Source organism: Trematomus bernacchii, unplaced genomic scaffold (genome assembly GCF_902827165.1).
Source record: "Trematomus bernacchii unplaced genomic scaffold, fTreBer1.1, whole genome shotgun sequence".
NCBI lineage: Eukaryota > Metazoa > Chordata > Actinopteri > Perciformes > Nototheniidae > Trematomus > Trematomus bernacchii.
This window is the reverse complement of record NW_022988050.1, coordinates 19,388,107-19,403,804: the sequence shown is the minus strand read 5'-3', so window position 1 is coordinate 19,403,804 and position 15,698 is coordinate 19,388,107.

The following is a 15,698-nucleotide window of genomic DNA, read 5'->3' as shown; positions in this document are numbered from 1 at the left end:
TGTGTGAAAGGGAGAGAGCAAAGATGATTTGTTCTTGCTGGAAGGCAATTATTCTAAACAAGAGATGCTGCTTAAGATAAGATAAGCTAAGTCTTTTTTGATAGACAGAGGGGAAATTCAGGTGATGAAGCAGAACAAAAATAGGTCCAGATAATTTGAGAAAGTGCAAAAATAAATAATTAGAGGTATATAAAAGAAAATATTAAGAAAATATAAACTTTTAGGCAAAAATAACTTGATAGAAAGTGGTGGTAAATTCTCATCGACTACTATGCCTTTAAACGTATCATCACCATCATCATATCAACATTTGCTAACCAAGTTATTTCTCTAACCTTGATGAGAACATCAACTCTCAATTACAGTAAAAAGCAAGACAAATGTAGCCTAATTATTTTTCCATCTATCTTAGTCTTTTACCATTGTGCTGCTTATTGCTCCTCTTAACATCTCAGGCCATTTATTTTCTTCAGGCTGGGAGAAAAGTGCAGTAAATAGAAACGGAGGAGGAAAGGAGGAAGAGGGCAGTGGAAGTGGATAGTGTTGTAAACAGGATCTGGCATCCCACTCCGATTGCATTCCTCCACTTTAAATACTACTGGCTGAGCAGCAGGCCTGTCTTTCGGCCAGGTGTGTATGTATGTGTGAGTGTGTGTGTGTGTGTGTATGTGTGTGTGAGTGTGTGTATGTGTGTGTGAGTGTGTGTATGTGTGTGTGAGTGTGTGTATGTGTGTGTGAGTGTGTGTATGTGTGTGTGCGGTGAATGGATGTGACTGAGATAGATGACCAATAGTAAATAGAGCTATTCCTCACAGCCAACGTAGTGAGCAAGGCCACTGGCCACACAGCAGGAGAGTGTACACTATGTCAACACGGTGTGTGTGTGTGTCTGTGTGTGTGTGTGTGTGTGTGTGTGTGTGTGTGTGTGTGTGTGTGTGTGTGTGTGTGTGTGTGTGTGTGTGTGTGTGTGTGTGTGTGTGTGTGTGTGTGTGTGTGTGTGTGTGTGTGTGTGTGTGTGTGTGTGTGTGTGAATGACAGAGAGAATATGCTAAATGCATCTTCTTTTTTACCATCGATAGTATCTAAGAGCTGTTACTCACAGTCAAGTTTATACTAATGGAAGGAGAACTCACAGGACAGGATCGCAGAGGAAAATAAAACATATTTGAATAGTCCGCAGCTTGTGGCTAAACACATGACCCTCTCAGCACCCAGCCTACCTACAAGACCCAGGTCACCACCAACCATGCTTAAATCATTTGGCTAGTTACCTGGTTCTGTGCAGCTGTCTGATTTTTGGATTGGACACTCCCATCTCCCCACCAGCAGCCGGCACCCTAACCACACCCCACTGCCACTATAGGGCATATGCTACTCTCAGATCACTGCAAACTATTGAAGCCTTGAATAAAATGCAGTAATCCAGCTTTTCTCTATGGAAAGGGTACCTACAGTAGACATGACATCCCATGTGAGAAATGCGGGAATACTACATTAGTGAAACAGACCAAAACACAGGGAAGAAATTAAGAAAAAGGGTTTAGACCCTAACCCTAACCTAACCCTAACCCTAACCTAACCCTGATGTCTTAACATCTTCTTTGGACCACAAGTTAATGCTCACAACATTTAAAAAAAGCTCAAGCCCAAAAACCTAAATAACATCATCAGGGTTATTTTCTTAGACTCAAAACCAACTGTTATCGAAGGCTGAGTACTAACTACGACTACAATCCAAGTTGTTGTGAAAATGTTAAAGTCGTTAAGTATAAAGATGTGTCGGTGTGGAGGCTATTGAGGAGTTGGACACCAACTTTTACGCAACTGGCCTGAATAAGACATTGGTAAAGATGTGACTAATAATTATGAAAACATATCTAACATGAGTTATAAGCAATGAGTAATTGATAAAAGTTACTTGAAAAATAAATATAAAGAATGTTTCCAACAACCCTTCTCTCTTACCATCCTGGTTGACTCACACATTTTGTTCCTATTCAACAAAAGAGAATAGTCAGTGGGACTGCCCAACTTCATCAACATTTGATCTGAAATGAAATATGGACTAGTGTAATACCCAAATTCGCAGCAAGCACAATTTTATTTGAAAATGTTATTATATATTAAAGGTCACCTATTATGCAAAATCTACTTTTTCATGTCTTTTATACATCACCATGTGTCCCCTCTGTGGAAAGAGATTCTGAAAGTTTCAGGAAAAAAGATTCTCTCTCTTTGTGTCCTGATCCATTTATATAAAAAACCTGTCTGAAAATGAGCTGATCAGATTTTGGCCACTTTATGTCATAACGATTTTTTTGGCTTGTTAACCATTAGCCAATAACCAACCAAGGTAACCCCCCCGCCCGCCCCCCCCCCCCCCCCCCCCTATCACCTGAATCTCCTCCTAGAGCACCATTGAGTTCTTTTTAACCAAATATCTCTCAGAGGGGCGTGGGGAGGGGCTCCTTATTTTCATCTAAAGTAACAGACAGAGAATCAGCACTTTGGAAACAGGGCTGAAACAGAGGGGATTATGGGATGCTGCAATGGGTGATCTGTTTGGTGTTTGGAGCCAAACACTTCAGAGACATATTTTGTATATATCTGAGACCTATAATATATTGATGAAAAACAGTATAATAGGGGACCTTTAAGTCCTGTGGAGCTGCAGAACTCATGAAAAACAATGCCCCAGGATCTTTTTAATATATCTTTAAATTATCATTTGGACAATCTTCCAAAAAATATTATTCACTCTATTATTGCATATCATATCACATTTAATTTAATTTCAAACCTTTATTTAACCAGGTGAATCCCATTGAGATCATCGATCTCTTTTTCAAGGGAGACCTGCAGCAGTAGGTTCCACATGAAGACATCAAAACACAAAACAACAGAAAATCAAAAAGGACATCATACAGCATAGTTACAGGGATTTACAATTTACATAGCATACGACATTTACAGGTACCAACAGTATCAGATTGCATAGCATCTATCCGAGCTTTAAAAACAGGCAGTGGAACCAAATTGCTCAGTTTCCATTCTTTTTGCAGACTGCTCCAAGTTAGAGGAGCTGCGCTCCTAAAAGCTTTCGTCCCTAAGTCAGTCCTAACACTTGGCACATTTAACAAAACCACAGCATGAGATCTCAGGCAATAGCTACTTTCAATTCACCGTGTGATCAGAGAGCAGATGTAAGATGGTAGTTTATCCAACATGGCTTTGTAGATGAACATGTACCAGTGACTGAGCCTCCGTACAGTAAGTGAAGGCATACAGGGTACAGTGATGAGTTAATACTTTACAGTTAGTAACACATCTTAGTGTACTGTGATAGGCGGCATCTAACTTGTTCAGGTAATGGGCAGGTGCATTCATATAGACCAGATCACCATAGTCCAGCACAGGTCAAAAGGTCACAGAGACTCTTCCTGGCCTCAAGCGAGAAACAGGACTTGTTTCTAGTGCGCTAGAATTTGAAAATACACAACCGGAAAAAATCTGCCTCTTCCTTCAGACTTCCTTACAGAGCCCCTCCTCCAACACACACGAACGCGCACAAGACCAATGAGGGCACGAGATGAAGTGAATGACCTAACCCACCTTTAAGTTCCTCGACCTGGTTCCTTCTCTTTAGCATTAAGCCTCTTTCTTTGGTCCATTTCGCACATCATTCCCATTGATTGTGCCTTTTAGCTGGGAGTACACACACCTCTGCCGGCTTGAGCCAGTTCACCTGCACCTGGAGTGACAGGAAATCGTATGATGTCAGGAGAAGTCAACAGTAATTGTCAGTAATTCCCCCCCGCTAATTGCCTAAAGCTCACTAAAGAACACATTCAGCAGTTATCGCCTTTCAATTATATCCAATTATGAATGAATTATACCGCAAACAGAGCTGGTGTAATTTGAGGAGAATTGTATTTCCCCCTCCCTTCTGTGTTGGATTGGTAAATTGGAAAATGGACGAGGTGGGTTTCTGGATTATGCTCCAGCTGTTTGAGGACACACATTACAGTGGTCAAAGTGGAGAAACAGAAGAAAGGAGGGATTTAACAGTCATTTAAACCCATTATTAACTCCAACTTGTACTTTGTAAAGTCTGTGCGTCTCTCATAAACAGGAAGTGTAACCGGGCGGTAAACTGCAGTACAAAGGAAGTGTCAGCGGTGCAATGAGTGTGTGTTTGTGTGCGTGGGACATCTCTTAATAACGGCACCGTGAGATGGCTGACACATCTCCTCTGTCTCTGAAGGGACCATTTTAGCGGGGATTTATTTTGTGGAATGAATTACCCAGTATAATTAAAAACCGTAATCTCTTTTTTTCCCCTCAACAAAACAATTTTGTTCAAACCCAGAGAAGCAATCCAAAATTAATTTACCGCACCACTGAGTAGTATTAAGACTTTGCCAGTAGTCCCTCTCCCCTCAGCCACCCATTCACATCCTCATCTCTTACATGGGTTATGTGATATGAGACGATAGGCTGTGTGTTGTAACGTGGGATGTTCCCCGTGTAATCATCAGGAGCAGAACAATACACAGAGGACTGCGGGTATTAGCACTAATAGAGCGCCCTGTGGGGGACCTCAGCCACCGTCTGACAGTTTCTGTGTGTGTGTGTGTGTGTGTGTGTGTGTGTGTGTGTGTGTGTGTGTGTGTGTGTGGAGCTTCAGCTTTTCTTGTGGAAGGGTCTTGCACAATGTGCCAAACCATTAATGACCATAAAAAAGAGTTGTTGTTGTTAACAACAGTTAATCTGCATTGTTTTCTAGTAATAAAGAAAAATCACTGTGTGGAAATAAAGATGAAATTACTAATTCATGTGTGGGTACATATTTGATGTTGTGTTCTAATGACTGTAATGCTATAGATAAACTTAAAGTGTTTTTAAATCCACAATGAATAGGTTTGTCATTTTCCCGACCCTATTGCTCTAATGCTGACATTGGACAATTTTGCAAAATCTGTGATTATGTTCAACACCAAAACATTTTAATGATAGCTTTCTGGAAATATTTGTGCATTACATCTACAGTATGTTAAAGTTAAAGGATGTCTCCTGGTGGAGACTGCACTACACGCCATTCACAACTTAGAAACACCATGGATGTGTAAAAACATCTGGATACAGCGTCGAAGGCGGGGCCCCGTTAATACGAAAGTTGCTCAGTGGCGCATGAATCCAAAAGGTTCTGACTCTAGAGAGCAAAAGTACCGTGGAGTGAAATGTACCTGTATGTGGGCCCACAGAGCATCCACACTTGCGTTTTCTATAATCCCCGCCTCCAACCCACAATGTCATGGCTGGTTTCGGTTCAGTCAAATGAATGGAGAGGTCAAATGGATTCAGCTTTAAGCACATCTTACAGCTTTGAGGCCCTAAAGATATAAATAAGGGCTATTGAAGATCCTACCAGGCAGGTAGTTGATTTAGCTAAAAGAAAACATCTCCACTCATTCACAGACCTCTCTTTCCAAATGTAAGTCAATGGGAAAAAGTATTTTTTGGCCCGATGAGGTCACGGGGTGACACAGAAGTTGTAGTACCAGCGTTGGGCCACTACAAAAATGTTCATTAACATCCGGCACATCTGAAGGCTTGAGAAATACAAATTACCCACCCTAACCGTTGGTTTCTCTACATAGAGGAACTTTGACACTCAGCGAAGAGACAATTCACACATTTTTAATGTTTAAAATGGGGAATTAACCACTTTCTACATGTTAAAACAACTAATTCAGTCATGAACAACATTGAAACAGGGTAAGTTTTATCAGTATTTGCCACAACCCTGACACACCTGAAATGAAGAGTTGTGGGGGTTGGGCTGGCCAGCTGTAGTAACTGTTGGCCAGCTTGTATACTGCAGGCTAAACGTCTTTATTGCAGGGAAATGAAATGATGGGACTGTTCTCTGAGCCACTATGACTAGCTGTTTAGCGTAGCAAGGACAGTGGTCGCCAAGAAGAGCATGCTAGATAGCTGTGATCTGGGGTGGGTCATGCTAGTAGTTGTATCGGGCGTGTGTCGGCATTTCAAATCGCACTCCGGAGCTCAACTTTTGAAAATGTCCTTGAACATGGTCAAAAGGGCGAATTATGTTATTGGGTTAATGCCAGAATCCAACATACACCCCGTCCAGACAAACAACTCCAACGTGTGATGGCCTGAGGGGTCAATGCAAACATTTTGTGTACAGCTATACCCCTTAAGGCCACCAGAGGCCAGAGAAAGATGCTAAAACAGCAACATCTATTGTCTCGGACTGTGGCGACAGTGGGGATTGTTTAGCACACAATGGAAGTTGATGACAAAGTGCTGCAGAAGAGGATCAATGTTGTGAGTTGTACCGTGTGTGTGTGTGTGTGTGTGTGTGTGTGTGTGTGTGTGTGTGTGTGTGTGTCGAGTGCGTTCCCTGGCTGCTGTGGTGGAAAGGGAACGGCGGGGATGTGAGGAGGGACGGGGGATCGATGAGGCATTTGTTTTGTTTAAGTAAATGATAGTGGTGGAGACGGACAACAGCTCTCTGTCTTGTGTCCCTAAGGAGATGGAAGACAAATGGCTATCAATGTCCCATCATCCCTCTCTTTCACTATCTCTGGCTCTGACACTGGCATGCATGGTGTGCTGGGTGAGGCTTGGGGCCAGACAGGTGGACTTTGATGGAATCCACTGCGTACGTGTGTGTATGTGTGTGTGTGGATTCACATTAAATAAAGATGAAGACCTTCAGAAAGAGTTTAAATAAAGGATTTCTTTGTACAATGACTCATTACTGCATCACTGTGTCCAATCAAGTCCTTCAATTCAATCCAAAGGTTTTTAGTGTTTATGGTTCAGTCGTGTTAGAAAGGTGTTTAGTCTGATTGATTTAGACCAATTAGCAACAAGTGGGTTACGTTGGCAGTATGGTGAATCATTTTTAAGAAAACAATTAAAAAATGTATTTGTTGTATTTTTTTTCTGAAGGTTTTTTCTCATTGGAATCAATTGAAAGATGCTTGTGAAAAAGGCCCTAAGCTGACATGGGCACCTTAGTCCCTTTAACATTCCACATGATGGAGACTTTTTCCCTGAAAAATGAATTGGCAAGCCCATTAAGGTTAACAGACACAAGGGTTCAAAGACAAAAGCAAAAGTCTAGGCTCCTATCCCACTGTCTGGTTGAACTCAGGAAAGTGATGGCACTAAACTCCTTGTACAAAGCAACATGTATGAACTCTAGGTGTCAAAAATGAGTGCCCAACTGAAGCACTAGTGACAGGTGTTAAACTGTGTGGTTTGATGGCTGATAGCACTCTGTTTTAACTGTGTTGCAGTTGAAGTTAATGTGGACCCAGAACTGGATTTCCCAGTGAAAACACACTCAGAAGGAAGTGAAGGAAAAGAGTTCACACACCACTAGAAGGAGCTATTTATCTGTATATCGCACGCACGCACGCACGCACGCACGCACGCACGCACGCACGCACGCACGCACCAAAAAAAAACTTCTGTTCTTGCAATCTTTGTAATCCATCCACTCCAGGACATGAGCATACACAGACAGTGTTTCTGCAGATAATGTGTGAAATCTCTTTGACTGCATTAACCACATTAACAGGGGAGGTACTGAGGAAAGAAATGTTTATTTATAACCATGGTAGTCATAACTGTAATAATAACTGTGATAATAATGTACCAATAATGTAATAAATACTATTGTTTCTTTGAAGCACATTGGGAAGATACAGAAATAAAACCAGAACACAAAAACAATATATATACGCTCTGATCCATATATGCATGTGTATATGTATGTATCCCTTGGAACTGTTTGCAGAGTAAAATAAAACAATGATGTTTGATTGCACAGGTTAAGTGAAGCCACACACACATGAAGAGTGTCTTTGTTCTAATATACAGTAATACAAGGTTTTGCTATTGACAGAGAGAAAGGGAGGATCTGTACATACTGTAAGGAATACAAAAGCACATGGAAGCTTCAAACAGATAAAACAGACAGACAGATACAAACAGAATGGACAGAAATTCATTATTTACTTTCTATTTTTCTCACGGGTTACCATTCAAACCGTTGTGCTTTGGGGATCTGCATAGGACTGGGATTGGGGTTAGGGGAGTGGCGTGGGTGTAAAGGCAACAGTATACTTATGGCACAAGTAGAAATGCTCAATATAATGAAAACAGAACACAATGCCACACACAAAATGTAGTTTTGTACCGTACACTTATTTATAGTCCACACAAAATGGGGCCTATGACCTAGGAAAACATCTCCTTACTATAAAGATGACTTACAAGTGTGTTTGTTGCATATGTTGATTGTTTTTCCATTTATAAGTAGGCGTAGTTTATATACTGTTTAAGGGGCTAAAGTCATAAGCTACGGTGGAAGTCCATTTGCCCATCAACGGCCAATGTTGTATTTGTTAAAAACAATTAAGGTGATATTCTTCTTAAAGGGGACCTATCATGCAAAATGCACTTTTGTACGTCTTTTATACATGAATATGTGTCCCCGGTGTTCCAGGGAACTCACCAAGTGTCAGAAAACACAACCCTCTCTATTTTCCTCCATACCCAAATCTCTAAAAAAGGGGCTGCAACGGATCTGATAAAAACTGATCCAGATTTGAACACTGTCCTGACGTCAGGACGGTGGCGCTACGGCTATTGGGCCAACTCCACCAATCAGGAGGAGGCAGCCACGGCCATTGCCGTTCGAAAGCGCTGGAGACGCTGTAGTACATATGCCAGGCCTGTAGGTGCTGCTGTTCTCACTGAATCAGCCCTTGCTAAAACAGAGCTAAAAAATGTCAAATTGAGCGAAATGAGGCATGGCTAAAATGCATGATCTGTTTGGTATTTTGAAAAAAAAAAAGTATAAATATGCCTTATATAGGTATGGTCCTACACTATATTATTCAAATATAGCATGATAGGTCCACTTTAAATTAGTTTTAGTTGCCAAAACTGATCTAAACAAGTAAAGGAGCAGGAAACACGACTATGATTGCTTTCTTGAGTACTGACATAGACATTCAGGTTACTGTGGAAGCCCATTTTCCAATCTACAGCCAATGTTGTGTTTTTTATAACCATGAACGTAACATTTTCCTGACTTCGTTTTAGTTTCCTTAACTGAACAGAAATGGCTATATAAGCTTGGTTTTGTGACTACTCATAAACAATAGGCAACCAGGACCACATACTGTACATATAGGCATAAGGGCTTGTTAGGAACATTGGAAATACAAATGGAAAAGTACTTTGGTGAACAAAGTGACATAGGATACTGAGAGATTATGTGGACTAAGGCCCATGTCACAGTAACATTTACATTGTGATTTGAGTTATTTCAAACCGTTAGCAAGGTGTGTGAAATATTAGATCTAGGGTTAGGTTTTGTTTGGTTTGAACTTTATTCTTATTTTCTCTGTAGTTGATTGCAAGGGTTAAGTTGTATACATCTATATAATGTAAAATAAGTGTTAGCTTTCATTCTAATCTAGCCTGATCCCCAATAAATACTAGAAAAAACAAATAGTTTCACAGAGTTTAGTCCTAACCCAATGCATGTAGCGTATCTCTGGTCATGTTTTACACACATTTTGCAAGCTGTTACACAAACCAGGACCTGCACTTCACATAGGATTTAACACAAACATTTTTGAAACAGAAAAACTACATTTAGCTTGTAAGCAAAGAGAAGTTGCCCTGATGTTTTAGAGCAACTTCAGATATAAGCACAATAAGGCTGGTGTAAAAAAGAATTCCTTTTGTTTTGAGCAAACTTGCCTTGTCTGTGCAGAAAGTATACTGTGGCCTTTATTGAGGAGGTCAGCGGGTTACGAGGGGAGGTAGGTGTGGTTCTGGCTTATGGGTTGTAGTTGGGCTTTTTGGGGGGGGGTGAACGAGGTCTGGTTGCCAGCAGGTTTCAGAGAATAGTAGCTGCTTTTGGGCTTGCATCTGAGGTATACACAATATAAAAGAATATGGAAGGTTTTGCAGAAGACTCAGAAGATTTCGGTAGGAAGCTCAAGGATTTTCTCTACAGTGTGTGTACTGTAGAGCAAGGGGAGGGGTTTGCTATGGTATGGGAAGCTAGGGGAAGGGGTTTCTGGAGGGAACAGGGAGGGAAGGATCAAGGTTAATTCATTCAGGGTTTTTCTTCAGATTAGCCATAGAGAATACTACAGCTGGAATGACAGCTGATTCACACCTTTTTTTATCTCGCCAACCATTAATGTGTGGACAGCATCTACAGTACATGTACACGGGACAAAACGTCTTAAACCGACAACAGAAAGAACAGAAAAACTGAGAATCAGAAGAACGCGGCAGAGATCAGAGGATACCTGGATCTCTTTTAGGATTGACATCGTTAGTTGTTTTTTTAAAAGTCTGTTTTGCTTCCGTCTTCCTGTTACTTGCAGTTTGTCTCAGTCCAACTGCAGGTGTTATCCCAGTGGAACCGTTAACCAGGGGATAGCTGAGGGAAGCTGGCGGACAGTCATTAAGAATTCCGTACAATGCTCACCCCAACACAAACTCATTTGGTCTTAGTCTTTGAAGTAGCTTCCAGACTCCCCCCCCCGTCTACTGTGCACCATGCACCTTGAAAGAGAGAGAGAGAGAAATAAATGCAGCAACATGGGAGGTGTCACTGGATCCTTTCAAACAGTAGCAACATCTGAGTCTTCGCCCATTTGGGAAGCTTATCTGGACTAGGGCAAAAAAGAGGAAGAGGAGGAAGAGGAGATTGAACATTGTTCACTGTGGATTCGTTTTCTTAATTCAAGGCCACCAGAATGTTGGTAACCAACCCAAGAGGTCACTCTACTTTCACCAATACATACTGCAGGAGGTGGACAAAATAATGTATACATGGAATCAGTAACATCAGAATATGGGGATTACAACTGTACACAGGTCATTTTGCTTTAAAGACATCAAAGCAATGAAAAAAAAGAAAATCTCTGAGAAAGAGCTGTTATACAGGCCAGCATTTTCACAGCCATGTTCCACACCAGCTTTGTGTCGCTTCCGCTAAACTATACTGAGCTACATTCATTGTTTTTGGCTGGATCATTTCTTTTCCTGACAAAACAAACCCTGAGATGACTACATTGTTTTCTAATGGACATGTACGAAGCTGGTTAGAGTCCAAACTGCTGTGTGATTTTACATTCACATTTGACATGGCCCTTTCATCCATGAACCATGTCAAGTACATCAATAGGGCCTGATAGATTCCAAATGATGAATAATAATAAGTACATTCAGATTTGTTTATGTTGATTCTGATACAATTCTAAATAATAATACAAATGATACCTATTCAAATGATTATAAATGACTTGCAAGTTGTTAATAAAACAGACAGATAGACATTTGAACACATTTTCTTTAGAATATGATATCAGCATTATGATCATTGGAGGTCTCTATTATTTTGTCCACCCCATATAGCATAGAGGACTGTTCCCCACTCCTCTTTTTTGCCTCTTCCTCCTCTTCCTCAGCCCCCACAAAAAACTCAACCCCAGCTAAAATGTTCAAGAGATTCAAGAGGAAACGACAAAGGGAGAGAGAACAGACGGGCAGAAAGTACCAAGAGAAAATCTATATTTAAAAAAAAAGTTTGATCTGACTCCCCTCCCTCTGTGTTTCCCTCTCCTTGTTCTTATCACATTTGAAGAGCCTGGCTGAGAAGAATTCTGAGTGATCCAGTAATGATTACACGTCTCTGTCTCCCCACTGCAGGGCACTGGTGTTCCCATGCTTCCCTCATCTTTTTCTCCCTCTTTCTTTTTTTTGGCCATGGCATAACAGTCCATCTGGATCAGCAGCAGCAGAAGAAGAAGAAGTCCAGCATATTATCAGAAACATTTTGCTATATCATTTACACATGTATGTCATTTACAGAGTACTGTATGCTTTTTTTAAGTATATATAAAACAACAACATCTACCTAAAAAGTGTTTTGAAGATACATTCAGTAGCTGAACTGAAGGGTAATGAATGTCAACAGAATAAAACATCACACAAGTAGAAACCTTATCATACATGGACAGTGTATTGAATCCTGCATGAAAGTCCCAAATGAAAGGCAAACTTATGTCCAAGAGTTGCAGATCACAAATAGATATATCTATATTCATATATAAATGTTTTTTTTCTCCTTACTGGTAATACAATAAATACAACATTAGTAAATGGCTACAACTGACTCTCTGACCATGCCTGACAGCATGTTATTAGTACAACGTTTAAATATAGAAGGATGTCACTAAAGTAGAGATCCATATAAATAGAAAGGTTTAAAGAGACTCTTAGTAAAACTTTGTTTGTTCGTGACACTTTTTTTGACTTCATATAGGGCTTATGTATCCCTTCCCCTCCCCCCCTCTCACCCCATCAGCCTTCCTCGATGTGGAAGCTGAGGGCTGTGTTCAAGGATGGATGGGAGACTTTTCTTTGTGTGTACCGTCCTTCAGACTGCCTGAGCCCCCCCCCTACCCTACCCAACACGATGTACAAAAGCAGTTCACTACACAACACAGCCACCTCAAACCACAATGACATGTAGTGATGGCAGGCCTCCAGCAGACATGACATACTACTGGCCAATCAGCTTTCTCACTGTACTCCAGCTGTTCTCGTGCACTGATCAGTGATCAGTTTACTCCAGCTGTTCTTGTGCGCTGATCATTGATCAGTTTACTCCAGCTGTTCTCGTGCACTAATCAGTGTACTCCAGCTGTTCTCGTGCACTGATCAGTGATCAGTTTACTCCAGCTGTTCTCGTGCACTAATCAGTGTACTCCAGCTGTTCTCGTGCACTGATCATTGATCAGTTTACTCCAGCTGTTCTCGTGCGCTGATCAGTTTACTTAAGCAGTTCTCGTGCGCTAACCATTGTATTTCAGCTGTTCTCGTGCACTAACGAGTGTACTTCAGCTGTTCAAGTGCACTGATCAGTGTACTTTAGCTGTTCTCGTGCACTAATGAGTGTACTTCAGCTGTTCTCGTGAACAGTTCAGTGTACTTTAGCTGTTCTCGTGCACTAATGAGTGTACTTCAGCTGTTCTCGTGAACAGTTCAGTGTACTTTAGCTGTTCACGTGCACTAACGAGTGTACTTCAGCTGTTCAAGTGCACTGATCAGTGTACTTTAGCTGTTCTCGTGCACTAATGAGTGTACTTCAGCTGTTCTCGTGAACAGTTCAGTGTACTTCAGCTGTTCACGTGCACTAATGAGTGTACTTCAGCTGTTCTCGTGAACAGTTCAGTGTACTTCAGCTGTTCTCGTGCACTAATGAGTGTACTTCAGCTGTTCTCGTGAACAGTTCAGTGTACTTTAGCTGTTCTCGTGCACTAATGAGTGTACTTCAGCTGTTCTCGTGAACAGTTCAGTGTACTTTAGCTGTTCTCGTGCACTAATGAGTGTACTTCAGCTGTTCTCGTGCACTAATGAGTGTACTTCAGCTGTTCTCGTGAACAGTTCAGTGTACTTTAGCTGTTCTCGTGCACTAATGAGTGTACTTCAGCTGTTCTCGTGAACAGTTCAGTGTACTTTAGCTGTTCACGTGCACTAATGAGTGTACTTCAGCTGTTCTCGTGAACAGTTCAGTGTACTTCAGCTGTTCTCGTGCACTAATGAGTGTACTTCAGCTGTTCTCGTGAACAGTTCAGTGTACTTTAGCTGTTCTCGTGCACTAATGAGTGTACTTCAGCTGTTCTCGTGAACAGTTCAGTGTACTTTAGCTGTTCTCGTGCACTAATGAGTGTACTTCAGCTGTTCTCGTGCACTAATGAGTGTACTTCAGCTGTTCTCGTGAACAGTTCAGTGTACTTTAGCTGTTCTCGTGCACTAATGAGTGTACTTCAGCTGTTCTCGTGAACAGTTCAGTGTACTTTAGCTGTTCACGTGCACTAATGAGTGTACTTCAGCTGTTCTCGTGAACAGTTCAGTGTACTTCAGCTGTTCTCGTGCACTAATGAGTGTACTTCAGCTGTTCTCGTGAACAGTTCAGTGTACTTTAGCTGTTCTCGTGCACTAATGAGTGTACTTCAGCTGTTCTCGTGAACAGTTCAGTGTACTTTAGCTGTTCTCGTGCACTAATGAGTGTACTTCAGCTGTTCTCGTGCACTAATGAGTGTACTTCAGCTGTTCTCGTGAACAGTTCAGTGTACTTTAGCTGTTCTCGTGCACTAATGAGTGTACTTCAGCTGTTCTCGTGAACAGTTCAGTGTACTTCAGCTGTTCTCGTGCACTAACGAGTGTACTTCAGCTGTTCAAGTGCACTGATCAGTGTACTTCAGCTGTTCTCGTGCACTAATGAGTGTACTTCAGCTGTTCTCGTGAACAGTTCAGTGTACTTTAGCTGTTCTCGTGCACTAATGAGTGTACTTCAGCTGTTCTCGTGAACAGTTCAGTGTACTTTAGCTGTTCACGTGCACTAACGAGTGTACTTCAGCTGTTCTCGTGAACAGTTCAGTGTACTTTAGCTGTTCTCGTGCACTAATGAGTGTACTTCAGCTGTTCTCGTGAACAGTTCAGTGTACTTCAGCTGTTCTCGTGCACTAATGAGTGTACTTCAGCTGTTCTCGTGAACAGTTCAGTGTACTTTAGCTGTTCACGTGCACTAATGAGTGTACTTCAGCTGTTCTCGTGAACAGTTCAGTGTACTTCAGCTGTTCTCGTGCACTAATGAGTGTACTTCAGCTGTTCTCGTGAACAGTTCAGTGTACTTTAGCTGTTCTCGTGCACTAATGAGTGTACTTCAGCTGTTCTCGTGAACAGTTCAGTGTACTTTAGCTGTTCTCGTGCACTAATGAGTGTACTTCAGCTGTTCTCGTGCACTAATGAGTGTACTTCAGCTGTTCTCGTGAACAGTTCAGTGTACTTTAGCTGTTCTCGTGCACTAATGAGTGTACTTCAGCTGTTCTCGTGCACTAATGAGTGTACTTCAGCTGTTCTCGTGAACAGTTCAGTGTACTTCAGCTGTTCTCGTGCACTAATGAGTGTACTTCAGCTGTTCTCGTGAACAGTTCAGTGTACTTTAGCTGTTCTCGTGCACTAATGAGTGTACTTCAGCTGTTCAAGTGCACTGATCAGTGTACTTTAGCTGTTCTCGTGCACTAATGAGTGTACTTCAGCTGTTCTCGTGAACAGTTCAGTGTACTTTAGCTGTTCACGTGCACTAACGAGTGTACTTCAGCTGTTCTCGTGAACAGTTCAGTGTACTTCAGCTGTTCTCGTGCACTAATGAGTGTACTTCAGCTGTTCTCGTGAACAGTTCAGTGTACTTTAGCTGTTCACGTGCACTAATGAGTGTACTTCAGCTGTTCTCGTGAACAGTTCAGTGTACTTCAGCTGTTCTCGTGCACTAATGAGTGTACTTCAGCTGTTCTCGTGAACAGTTCAGTGTACTTTAGCTGTTCTCGTGCACTAATGAGTGTACTTCAGCTGTTCTCGTGAACAGTTCAGTGTACTTTAGCTGTTCACGTGCACTAACGAGTGTACTTCAGCTGTTCTCGTGAACAGTTCAGTGTACTTTAGCTGTTCACGTGCACTAATGAGTGTACTTCAGCTGTTCTCGTGAACAGTTCAGTGTACTTTAGCTGATCAACTCATCACATCATTTCTATCTCTTCTTATCCCAATTGGCTCAG